Genomic DNA, 14,144 nt, shown 5'->3' with positions numbered 1-14,144 from the left:
GGTGCAGCTTGTGCATGAGCTGCCATTTGGGAGAATGGGTTGGGACCATCTGTGGAAGCTCCAATTCATGAATAGCAAGTGGGCTGACTATATATCTTATTATAATCTAGTATTTGTTGATAAGTTTGAGAATAGTGGTCAAAAGATAACAAGCCAGAAAAAAATGTATAGCAAGTGATATTTAGCTAAATTGATAAAGTTATTTATTACATATTCATCAATAAAGGTTCCAATAGATAATTAAAGAATTGTTTTTTTACAAAGGCTTTTCATGCTTCTGATAAAAGCAGACCCTGTATAATTATTTATTTGTTCACAAATCCATCTGCTTGATTCTATTCTATTAAATTCTATTCTATTCTGAATTTCAGAAGTGAATCCTCTTCACATTCTTTTATTGCATAGTTACAACAAAACTTAAATCTCCCCTCAACCTCAACTGGGTACTCAGTATAGTCCAGTTCTTATCATTATTAAGAGTTACATATTTTGCCTCTCTACAGTGTGGCTGGCCATAACAAAATTGGTAGGATGAATGTGAGAGTTAAAGCATATAAAGGTTAAATATCCTTTAGTAAAGATAATATCCTGGCCCTGGTTTTGCTGTCCCTTTGTCCTGCATTAAAGTAAGTCTGTGTGCATGTGTGTGATCACCTCTGGAAAAACTAGGGGATGGATTATTGGCTGTGTTGGTTGAAAAGGTTTTTAGGTACTGTGATCAAAAGTAACTTTTCTGTGCTTTGCTGAAAACAAAAGAGAATTTTAATAACTCATTTCCTCCAAAGGGATCTTGTAGCACCTTTGAGACCAACTGTGTAAAAGAAGTTATAGCATAAGCTTTCGTAGACTTTGTCTACTTCCTCAGATACATGAAATGCCCAGGAATGATGTTTCTGATCAGACTGTATGAATAGCCATAGAAATGCAAAACTCAGAGAAGTAGCCAGAATTTTAGGAAGGGGGGGGGGGGTCCAGACTAAGTGCCACAAATATAATGGGGCTTGGGCACAGTAGCGTGCACCATATGTAACAGAAGGGGGGGTCCAGACCCCATGGACCCCCCCACCCCCTTGGCTACGTCCCTGCAAAACTTATGGATATAGTGATGAGGTGACAACTTCACTTTTAACTATAGTTGTTGAGAGACAAAGACAGGAAGAAAGATAAGGCCAGAAAGGGTGAATGGCCCTATGACTGGCAGAGGGAGTTTTGGAATGTGGTATGTGTAGGCTGAGAACCAGAGAGGATATATGATAAACTGCCTATGAGTATCCTCATGAGGCTGGGGGTGTTATCCCATGTCAGGAAGCTATTTGCTCTGTGGATGGATTGGAGTTTATGTATTTATTCTAATTCAGCTAATTCTCTTTTCAGTCTTTTCCAGCCATTTGGATGTCTTTTCCTGTCTTTTCCTTGAAGCTGAAATGGTGGGGTTCTCCTCCCTCCCTCCCTCCCTCCCTCCCTCCCTTCCTTCCTTCCTTCCTTCCTTCCTTCCTTCCTTCCTTCAATAACAGCAAGTGTCTTGTTACTTTTTAAAGAGGTGGCAGAGCTGTAGTTACCAACCCAAAGGTGTCTCTCATTACTTGCAAAATGTCCACTTGGGAGGAATCTTGCCATGGCATCATTCTGAGGGCCACCACTGGAAGGAGAAACTGCTCAAGAATGGGAGAGAATGTTTCACAAGAAGATGAGCAACAAAAATTTGTCTCCCTTCCCCAGATGTAGCAGAGAAATGAAGCAAGCTTAGTATTCTTTGTAAAAACATATCAAGTAAGTTTTTGTACAAATACTAAAGAATTCATAACATCTCATGGTGAGAGGCCCAGTAACACATGCTCTTCAAACATGGAGAAGAGAGAGAGAGGACTGCAGACTACAAAACGGAGGAATAAGACATTCAGACATGCCAAAAATGTGCAAACAGGAAATTACGTGTATAAGAACTATGTCTAAATTCTAAGAGAGAGATATAAAGCAGCAGATACATAGTGTGAGTATACAAAGGTTGCTACTGAAGTGAAGGACAGCCCCCTTCACAGTGGGCTTCATTTTTATGCGACTGGTACTTTGGTTTATGTGAACAGGTTTGATGTGAATTCCCCATGAAAGCTTTAAGTTATACCATGTAGTGGAGTGTTTTGTATTTGCCCAGTAGGGGTCAGTAATAGACCAGTACTGTAGAATTCATTACACTACAGCATATATATATATATATATATATATATATATATATATATATATATTACTTCAGTTTTTTCTTTTAGGAGAAAACACATACTCCTCTCAGAATGATGAATGCACTCCTGTACTATACCCTTTGGAATTTCCAGCATATTTTATGCAGTGCAAAATATAAACATGTAACACACAATGGTTTTACATCATCTTCCTACAATGTAAATGCAAGCTCTGAAGTTACACTTTTTATGTACCCAAATAGCTTCCTGTAGTTCAAGTACTTTCCACTGCCTTCTTCTTCAGCAGTTTTGGTATTTAGCAATAGTGGCTGAGAGTCAATTTTTTTGCTATGACTTCCTTTTGTCCTTATAGTCCTTAACCAAATCAGCTTTTCCTGATATTACTTTCAGATTTGTGGAGCGCCAGATGTTAGGAGAAGAATATTGCCCATTCCAATGTTTATCTTTGAAAATTCCATCACAAATAGTAAATACTTGGTTGTAATCAAGTACAACAGCACCTACCATTGCTGTTCTCCTGGCTCACATCTTTTAAAGAGAACTGAGCACTGTTTTAGATTCATTACGAATCTCATTCACTTTGTAGCATTTCATTTTTGAGCACTGCGGGTCGCTTCTATTTTGAAATGAAAATGAAGACACCAAGGCTTATTTCCATACTGTTTTCCCTCCTCATGTAGGAGTTTCACACAGTGTGGAAGTTCATCAGTGCCTGCTCTAAAGTTTTTTGCATCTTAAATGAGAAGTCATCATGATGCTTCTCCCTTTCTATTTTAAAGATACACAAAAAAGGAGGTTGGAAGTAAGAAAACAGCAGCAGTCCACCCTGGAACAGAGTTCACGAAAGCAACCAACCCCATTCAGACTGATTTACTTCATCTAGTGGGTTGCTTACTTATGTCAGAACTGATATCTACTCTAAAAGCATTTCATCAAACATCCTACCACACATCTGCACCAACGATGGATTTGGCAGAATGATGTAGAACAGTGTTTGGAAAAGTTACTTTTTGGACTGTAACTTCCTAAACCCTCCAGCTACCATGGGAATTCTGAGAGATGTAGTTTAAAAAACTTAACTTGTCTAAACTTTGAGATTTTCCAAACTGATCCTATGAGAGCTAAACTCTGATTCAGACCACCAAGAAATTCCTCTTCTGTTTCAAACATTTTACATAACTGATTCTCTTTAGATGCTGCCTTGGATCTGATTCTGGGGAAAGGGCAGCAAACAAACAAACAAACAAACAAACAAACAATCAGTATTGGCCTCTCTGTGCCCTTCTCATTGTCATCACTGAGAACTTACTGAGATACTTCTAAGTGACCCAAACTATATCCAGAGGTTTCTTGCCTGACGTGACTAGCATCCTGACATCATCTAACATTCCCTGATGTCAGTAATCTATCTTAGCATTTGTAGGAAAGTTGCTTTATTCCAAACCTTTGCTGCCATCACCCAAACTTCCTCAGTCTATATAAGGGCCAGTGAGCTGTTTTTTTAAATGACACCTGAACCACTGGTATTTAGGAATGTTAAATAAGCAATAAAGTGTGGAATAAAACTGACAGTAGATTCACTGTTCCCTTTCACTTTAGGATCATGATTCCATGAAGGCTGGTTTCCTTGTTCTTTAAGACTTACAGACAGAAGAGTTTACCTTCAAGAACAATGCTAGACATTCAAAAACCAACATGATTCTGTTTTCAAGACACACTTAGGTGAGTATAAGACTAGGCATCTTGCAGATTCTGATCGAGTCCTCCAGTAAATTGTGTGTATATGTATATGTCCCTTCAAACTTATGGCGATCTCATGAATTTCATAGGGTTTTCTTAGGAAATGAATACTGAGAATTGGTTTGACATTGCCTTCCTTTACAGCCTACAGAACCTGGCATTCCTTGGCAGTGCCCTTCCCAATACCAACCATGCCTGCTTAGCTTCCAAGATCAGATGGGATCTGGTTTGTTGTTGTTACATGCCTTCATATCATTTCTGATTTATGGCAATCCTAAGGCAAATATATCACTGGGTTTTCCTGCCAGATTTGTTCAGAAGGGGTTTGCCCTTGCCTTCCTTTGAGACTGAAAGAATGTCGCCTGGTGAGTTTCCCTGGCTTAGTGGGGATTTGAACCCTGGTCCCCTTTTGTCCTTGTTCAGCACTCAACTACTGTACCACACTGGCTGTCAGAGATCTGGTACCTTCAAAGTATTTAGACATCCAGTAAATTAGGCAGATATATATGGATGCCATGGTCCTTGGAGTGAAGAGTATGTTGGATATGAACATATCTCAATTTCTTGGCTTCTGATGCTCTTGCTCATCCCTGGTTGGCTGTGATATGCCTGACCTTTCTTGCTCATGTTCCTGAAGTACAAACTGCCTTTCAGAAACAACATCATGCCAAATCCTTACTCTAGAATCGCACAATAAATAAATGCTGTGCTTGACTATGGTGGCACAGGCAAAGGGGGAAAAAAACCTCTCAACAGCATCACAATACAATAGTAATCTAGCTTTTATAAAGTGATTGATTGTATATGTTTTAAAGGCATTATACTATCTTTAGCTGAATATATGCATTTTTTAAAAGGAAACTATTTTGCCACTATCTATTTCATGTGCAGCAGAGCTATTGTTCACCCTTGATCTCTCTTATGAATCCAAAGCTCTGAAAACTACACGGCTGCTAATTCAGTTTTCTAAACAATTGCCAGACTATGCAAAAAATGTAGCTGGAAGTCTGCCTTGTGGAAATGTTCAAAAACACTAAAGCAATTGACTTTTCCCACCTGACTTGCTGACATTTGAAGAGAGAAAAAACATGGGTACTCTCATTGTTAAATGCAGTCTTAATAAACACACCAGCATTATGTTTTTCCAAATGCAAAAATACCGATTGATGGCAGCTACTTAAGAATATGTCACAGTGTTTTGTGAGAACCAATTTGCTTTGGCAATGTTACAAGGAAGAATGTGGATCTTTTAGAAAAGTTCCCAGTCTTGCATATCAGTCTTACATCTCAGGAATGTATGTGACTATTTATTTTAAATAATATGTTGATAATTTTTTAAAGGAACTGTTTTGTCTTATGAAAGTATCCAGTGGGTACTCTTTATCTGATGCTCTCCCACCTTCCAAAATTAGAGCCTTATTGCATGAGAAAAGAAAGCTGAAAAGGATTAGGAGAGTAGTGGCTTTCTCTGTGCCACATGCTATCATAGCACTTCCATTTTTTTCCTGAGAGAGACAGTAAAAGCATGCCTTTTGTCTAATGGATTTGTCCAGTACAACAAAAAACATGCCTTTATGACTATCTTTCTCTGGAAGAGAACGAAGGTGGTACAGTGGCAAGCAGAGAGGCATGCAGAAAACTGCTACTCTCTCGCTCCATTTTGGCTTTCTTTTCTCATGTAATAAAGTTTTCAATAGATTTTTGTAAACACATTTTTCTTCTATCAAGACAAGATTTTTGTGTCATATTTTATACTGGAAAATATAAAACCCATGGCTAAATAAGTGTCCAAACAAAGCATCCTAAAGAATTAAAACAAATTCTCATCAATCCACTAATCACTTCCAAAATGAAAATAATTTCAGAATAAGAACTTATTTTATTTATTTATTTCATTTGTATGCCACCTTTCTCCTTGTAGGGACCCACGGTGGCTCATAGACAAAAACATGTTAAATCTCAGTAAAATTCAAAACACTTAAAATCTATACACAATATAAAATCACATAAAAATAAACAAAAGTTAAAATCATATCTAATACCCACCTGCTCCATAAAAACCACCCTGATATGACTTATATACCAAATGCCTGATTAAATAAAAATGTCTTGGCTTGTGGGCTTCACGTGCTAGATTCCTATATGATGTCACACAGAAACCACACCTATACTTAAGGATTCTTAGGGCCAAAACAGATGGCCCGAAAGGGGTCCCTGCTCTAGCTTTTTTCCAGCCCAAAAAGAAGCAGCAAAAAAAGCCACCCTTTCTGCGGTGGTGGCAACTTTTCCCTGTTTCTGCAGCATGGTGTGTGTAAATGCCACACCGCAGAAATGCCATGATAACACCCACTGTGTGGTCCATAGGGCGGCATGATGCTGGCTTAGGGGTGGTATTAGGCTGTCTGGCATGGGTACACCATGCCCCCATGCCACCCTGAAGCTGGCTCTTTATGCTTGTCTGCTTTGCCTCTTACTTAGGCTGAATGCAGTTTGCAAATAATGCAGTTTGACACCATTTTAATTTCCATGGTTCCAGCCTATGGAATCCTGGGATTTGAAGTTTGTTATTGCATGAGAGCTCTCTGACAGAGAAGGCTGAATATCTTACAAAACTACAAATCCCAGAATTCCATAGCATTGAGCCATTAAGACAATGTCAAACTGCATTATTTCTGCAGTGCAGGTTCAACCTTAATTATCCTTCAAATATTTGGATAGCCAAAGAATATTTTTGTGAATATATTCAGTATCCAGGAAGATACTGGAGAAAGGTGATCAGGTTGTATGTAGAAGATGTATAATGGATAATATGTAGTTAGGGATACAGGCAAAATTTGGTGCTGATCACTGATTGTTAACCTCCCTTTACCCTATTCATGTTACTGTCTTTGACAGGAATACAGTGGTCCCTCCACATTCACTATGGTTAGGGGTAATAGACTCCTGTGAATGTGGAAAAATTTCAAATAAAACACTATTTTTTTTTACTCGAGAGAACACCTATCTAAGAATCTCCAGGTCCTCCAGTGCAACTCTAAGGTCAACATCTGTCAGAGATTGATCAGAGAATCGTGCAGGAGGACCTACAAATGCCCAGAGAAGTGTTTTCTGTAGAAATATCTAGGTTTTTCCAGCACTATACTATGGTCAACTTCTGGTAGAGTTGCACTGGAGGACCTAGAGATTCCTAGTAAGGACATATTAATCAAAACCACAAAACCACTTGGAAAGAAAACAGGCAAAAGAAAAAGAAGACAGGAACAGAACCAGAACAATGAAAGCAACTGTACAATGACTAGTGCACAAGAATAAAAATAATTACTAGGGTCCGTTACAGACCACCGCTTTTTGGCGGTCTGCCGGCGCTGCTGTTTGCTCCGCGAGGGAGCCGCAACAGCCAAACCGCGCGGCTCCCGCGCGGAGCAAAAAAGAAGCTCCAAAATGGAGCTTCTACTTGCGTCGCATTTATGATGCTGTGAGGCGCCAATGGTGCCCTTGCGACATCATAAGTGCCGTGCGACGTGTGGACGCACAACGTCTGCTACGTCAAGATGGCGGCGGCCGTGTGGAACGGCCGCCACCATTTGTTACAGACAGAGTCCGTAACAGGAGTAGGGGCGTCTAGAAGAGACGCCCCTTTTTTAAACTGGGACGTCCTGGGGACGTCCCAAATGGCGGTATGTAACCTGCCTATAACTACAACCTAGACAATAAGGAAATTGAAATAGTTAAAGAATTCCCATACCTTGGGTCAAACACTGATCAGAATGGAGACTGCAATCAAGAAATAAAAAGACGACTAGGAATGGAAAGGGCAGGTATGAAAAGACTAGAAAAGATCCTAAAGAGTAAAGATATGCAGCTGAGCACTAAAATTAGAATTATCCAGTCCATTCTTTTTCCCCATCTTCATAATCTGCAGATGCAAGAGCTGAACAGTGAAGAAACCTGATAAGAAGAAAATCAACTCATTTGAGATGTGGTGCTGGGAAAGAGTGCTGAGGATACTGTGGACAGCCAAAAAGACAAATAAATGTCTTCGGCCACATCATGAGAAGGCACAGCTCATTAGAAAAGACAATAAAGCTAGAAAAGGTAGAGGGCAGTAGAAAGACAGGAAGACCACGCACCAGATGAAAAGCCTCAATAAGAATTTACAGGATCTAAGCAAAACAGTAGAGGACAGGGATCTTGGAGATCTCTCATCCATAGGGTCACCATGAACCGGGGCTAACTTGTGGGCAGGTAACAAAAATGAGGATCAACAGAATGAGTCTACACTCAGCAGCATGATCAACAACATCTGTCTTCACAACAATATAAGGAACAGGTGGGAGTCTTGAAATGCAAAATTTTCCAGTACTTTGGAGAAATTAAGTTTTGAACTAAAGATCCCAGAGGCCATGCAGGCTAAGGAATTCTAGGATTTGAGTCCAAAAATTAACTTTTCCACAATTCTTGGATTTTGTGAGATGACTTTGAAAGCTATACTAGAGTGCAATAGCATTAAACATGCCAGCTAAAAGTAAGAATAGCAATAATTGTGGATTGCTCAAAGATCAATACTGATTACCCAATAAATAATTTAAAATTTAAATAGGAATAATTTCTTATTATTTACCAACAAGTGACAAAGGTTTATTTATTTATGTTTTGTAGATTGGTAATTAAGACAGAGTGATTTAAATTGCTTCCTTAAATCCAGCCTGTGGCAGAATTGGAATTTTGAACATGGTTTCTTTTTAGTTGCAAAAGCAAAGTGACAACTGTTAAGCTGTTCTCACAAATGTCTACCAGTGTCATTATCTCTGGCTTGGGTAAAGACAGACCATTGGGCTTTTATGGCTCATGGACTATTTCAGTTTTCAGTCTCCAGCATATTTCTGCCATTTAATCAAAGTGTCCTTTTATAACAGTGGTTGAGCACAGTTTGCATCATCCATAGGGAGAGACTTAAAAAATTATTGTATTCATAAATTAAATTGACATTTTGAAAGGTTAACACAAAAATGGCTTTGCTGTCTGTGATCAATAAAAAAGTATTTCAAGTAATTAAAACCTCTGATGTGAACAATTCTTCGTTGCTGCCTATTAGGAAAAATATAAATAACTTGCCAGACACATGCAATAAATATAGATAAAACAGGTCTGCCCCAGAGAGGACTTATTATTTACAGGTTTAACATGGGTGCTTGGGAACTCTCCAGATCAGGCTGTAAATGAGCTCTGAAAACTGTTAAGTATGATAATGATTTCCCATGCCTAGTCAAAAAGAAGTAATATTTATTTTTCTATCATGCAGAGACATCTAAGGTGTTCAGGACTTACCAGTATATCGTTAGCAGCCACGTCTTCATTTTCAGTTTTTTAAAATAGCTGATGTAAGATAGGTAGGGTGATTCTCATTAGGTCTATAGATGTGGACAGGGGAGTTTTAGTTTATTGTTCTTTGTGCCAATTAATGTGAGGTCTCATTCTATTCAGCAGAAACAGGAAGAGGGGTCCCAGAAACATTACACAGGGCTTCTGGGGCTGAGACTGGGTGGGTTACCCAAGGTCACCACTATAAAACCATTCAAACCACTATAGCCTGCTGGATCCACTTGTGCCAATGGACATACAGGACTGGAGGATCTTTATCAGTATAGTGGCTGTCGAGGGAAAGGGTAAAGCATTCTTTTTCATGTGTTGTGGTCTGGATGAAACCCACCCCCCTTCTCTTCCTCCTCCTTCTGCTTCATAATTATAAATACCCCTTCCTCAACTGCAAATTGCAGGATTCCACTGTATAAAACTGTGATGGTTAAAGTGGTGCCATAATGCTATAATTGTGTAGTGTGAAAGGGCCTCTAGTATTTGTAGAAGTCAAACTATGACTATGAAGATTCAAGTCCCCAATCTGCATGGAAATCCATTGGGTGACTTTAAGCAAGTCACACTCTGCAGCCTCAAAGGGAAGCAAAGGCAAGCCTGATCTTGAACAAATCTTGAACAATACCCTCTGTCATTGAACATATCTTGTGAAGAAAACCACATAATAGGCTTGCCTTAAGTCACCATACGTTGGAAAGAACTTGAAGGTACTTAACAACAACAAATTCTTCATATTATTTGATAGTACCCTCTATGGTATTCTTTGGCAATGCAATTGTTCCATGGGGTGCAGCTATGGGGGGAGTGAGTGAGTGAGGAAAACATTGTGCCCATCAAAAGAAATTTTCCCTCAGTCTCCAGATTTCTAGCACTGCAGGCAGTGTGACATGTTGATAATTGTAAACATCTAGAACTCTTCCTACATTTGCAGTGTTTGCATTCTCTTGGCAGCGTTGCCAGCCCTTTCTTTGGATGTGTAAACAGTATTTCTGAATGCTCAACTGATTTTTAAAATTACTGCAATACTAGAAATTTGGGGACTGGAGGAAATATTCTTTTGGGGGAACAGACTTGTTATTTGGCAAGTAATACCTTCATTTTGTCTCTCCCAGCCACTTCTTTGATATGGCTCTACCCTTAAAGACTTTCTAAAACTAATTAAAAAAAACAAGTACATACTGTTAATTCTACACACCTGTGATAAAGCCATTCTTGTTTTTGAGTGATTAAGCTTTTTTAAATATACTGTGGACAGTATAGATTCACCATTCAGAGGAATTCTCATTTTTGGAGCAGAGGTTATGGTATTATTTCATGAAATCAGTTTTAAATAGATTGTGGCTTTACTAGTGTCTTGTGGTTTTTATATTTCTGTTCTGATAGAGAAAGGTTGCAAGCATGCCTCTCCAATTCAGTTCTTCCTTCTACTGCCTTGGAAAGAAAGAGACATTAGTAGAAATGAGAGGAGGGAGGAGGAAATAAAGCAGTCAATACATCCTTGAACTTGGACTCTTACCAGCTGCATTTTAAAAAGTGTCATTCCATTGTACTAGAGTAAGTGTGCACTTTATCCATTATGAGCATAAATACGATCTGATTAGTATTTTTTTAATAAGCTAGTCTTGTCTGGTTTTATTACAAACATCACATTCAGATGCCAAGCCACTTCAGCCATTAAATCAAGACTATTTAGCTATTATTGGTAATAAATGTCAGCTGAGGCCGAGTCAAAGCCAGAAGGAAATGTTCAGGGCAGAAAACACAGTGACATTCATTTATGAAAATGCATAATACCAGTAGAATTAATAATATAGATGGCGTATGGTGCATATAATGCATGTATGTGATTGGTTTTAGCTAGTTCCAGTTCAGCATGACTACAAGATTTATAATTGCTAAGCAATCTAAGAGCAAACAGCCATTCTACAATACAATGAATTTGGAATATGTTGACTGGTTGATCCACTACAGGAGTCCACAGTGGTCCAGTGAAGCATGTGTACAGGCAGAAAGTATGATGTAATTTATGTCAAGCCAGAAGGGTCACATTTTGACAGGAAGTGCATATAGAATGTCATGCCAGTTCTTATTCTGGCTGGCTGCTGTTTTGTGCGTTCATATCATTTCCAGCTTATGGTGACCCCAAAGTGACCCTATCATGAGATTTCCTTGACAAAATTTGTTCAGAGGGGGTTTGCCATTGCCTTCCTATGATACTGAGAGTGTGGATTGCCCAGAGTCAGTCAGTGGGATTCCATGGCCCAGTGAAGAATCAATTTCTGATCTCCAGAGTACGCTACACCTGTTCCAGAGGCTATATGAAGTGGGTCTATGTTTTATTTATATCCCACCTGATATAGGACACAAAGTGGCTTACAGCATACTTAAAAAAGCATGCCAAAAACACTGAAAATTAAAAAGTACTTAACTGTAAGCTATCTTATTCAATTTAAAACCATGAAAACATTTACAAATGTAAGTATAACAGTATAACAGCCATCCCTTAAAATGCCCTTCAGCCAGCTATCTCTGCACAACCAGTTAGTCATGGAAACTCACTAGCTGACCTTGGGTGTGTCACAATCTCTGAACCTCAGATGAAGGCAATGGCAAAACCTCTCTGAAAAGATCTTGCCAAGAAAGTTCCATGATAGGTTTGCCTTAGAATCACTGTAAATTGGGCATGACAAACACCAACAACCACCAGTTAATTGCCAAATGCTTGTTCAAATAAAAAAGGCTTTACTTCTCAGTGGAAGAATAGCAGAGAAAGGGATAGCCTAGACCTCCTGTGAAAGAGAGTTCCATAGGGAGCAGTCACCAAGAAGTCCCTTCACAGTTTTTTCACCAAATAGGCCCATGACCTTTGTGAACTGACACACTCCCCACAAGGATCTTAATATTCAAGCAGGTTCACCTAGGGAGATATGGTTTTTCAGATAGTCTGGACCCAAATTCTATAGAATTTTACGGTTCATAACCAGCACTTTGAACAGCACCTCGAACAAACCTGTGGCCAGTGAAGCACATCTTTCAACATTTCACAGATAAAAATTGAGACACATGTGGCCAAGCAATATCAGGCTATGTTCAAGATTGTCAGTGTATGTGTTTATGTACATTCCATGGACTAGAATTTCACAGGACAGAATATGGCAGCTGGTTGAAGAAGCTGGATGATGCAACACTTGGAAAGGCTGTACCATGGTGACTGACATGAAGTATCATGGTCACATCATTTGGATGATATGCCCAGGATGACTGAACAGGCATAATAGAAGAGGACAGTTGCGGACACCTGTGTGAGGTGGACAATGTGTATAAATATGAGCATGACCTATGGACAGTGTGGGTTATTATTGTTAGTGGATTGTTGGTTGGAGAGTAATCATTATATAGTGCTGTACATACTTTGTAGTAAAGTTCTGTAAATAGAACTCGGAGACTCAATATTTCTTGCACCTTGTGCAGTTGGATGTGCTGGCAGCACTGCAGAGTCCAGTAGAGAAGGAACACTAGTCGTGTGAAGCTCTGACAAAGATTATAGTAGTTATGAATGAGGAAGATCATACAAGCTAAGAGAGGCTGCAACAGCTTGAATTTCCCTGAGTCTCCTGTGAAAGGCAACATTTCACCCCCTTCTCTCCTCTCCAGCCTACTGAGTTAATTGGGTGCAAACTCCTTTTGCACTTTGAACTCAGCCTGCAGCAATTGAAGTAAGCTGAAAACAAAGGATGGAAATGTAAGGAGGGGAGAAAAACTAGGACATTTTAAATGCAGCTGGCAAAGAGGGATGATAGAGGATTAATCAGTATTGTCTCTGATGAATTGGGACATCTGGAGGATATGGCAAAGCTGGGAGCTGTAAGCTGTCTGTAACCATCCATGGTCAGTGCTGTAGGTGTAGCCTTTTGGACGTGTAAAAGTTCTGGACCATTTCCAAAGGCAGCCCACATTACAGTAATTAAAATGAGATGTAATCGAGGACTGTGTCACTGTAACAAAGGTGGGATACAGACTGCCCAAAAAGGGCAGTCTGCCTGCACCTTGTTTTGCTGTGCGAGGGAGCTGCAGCGGACAAACCACACGACTCCCTCACGCAGCAAAAAGGCCCCGCAAAAGCAGGTCCTTCTTGCGGTGCCATAAGGACATCGCAGTGCGCCAATGGCACACTTGTGACATCCTTATGACGCTGGGAAGTGCGGACGCTAAGCATCTGTCGCGTCAAAATGGCGGTGCCCATGTGTACAGGGTGCTGCCATTTTGACGCTCCTGTAACATGCTAGGAGTGAGGCCAATATGGGCTGTGTGCCCTCGGCCAACCCCTAGCATGTGACGGGGGTGCCGCAAAAGCGTGTCTGGAGAGGGCCTAAATCTGACATTACCAGGAATTGGCACAGCTGGTCTACTAATTTTAAGTGTCCAAATGCAGTTCTGGTCACAATCCAGTCTCAACACTGAGTATACCTAAGCAATGAGCCTGAGATTTCAGGATTTAAAACAGAGTTATAGTGCATCCAAGTAAGGTTCCAAGGCAATGTATTAACACACACACATCTTGCACCAGAGACCTTTTGTTGCTAGAATACACACTGGAACCATTTAAAGAGCTGTGCATCCTAGGTCTAATGAAAATTCAGTTGTAACCAGGACCTATTCAAACAGACAACAAGAGGTTTTTAGGGTATCAGAGACAATCTGGAAAGACTGGCATGTCATGAGACTACTGCAACTTTCTTTGATATAAGCAGTTCTTAGTGCTCTTCTAATTACTGAATTTGGTTTTCTAGAATAATAATGTCAAAATGAGATATAGTCCTCCTGGAACCAGAA

This window comes from Sceloporus occidentalis, unplaced genomic scaffold, assembly GCF_023333645.1.
Source record: "Sceloporus occidentalis isolate IW3139 unplaced genomic scaffold, rSceOcc1.0.p SCAF_1, whole genome shotgun sequence".
NCBI classification, from domain to species: domain Eukaryota; kingdom Metazoa; phylum Chordata; class Lepidosauria; order Squamata; family Phrynosomatidae; genus Sceloporus; species Sceloporus occidentalis.
This window is presented reverse-complemented; position numbering follows the sequence as displayed.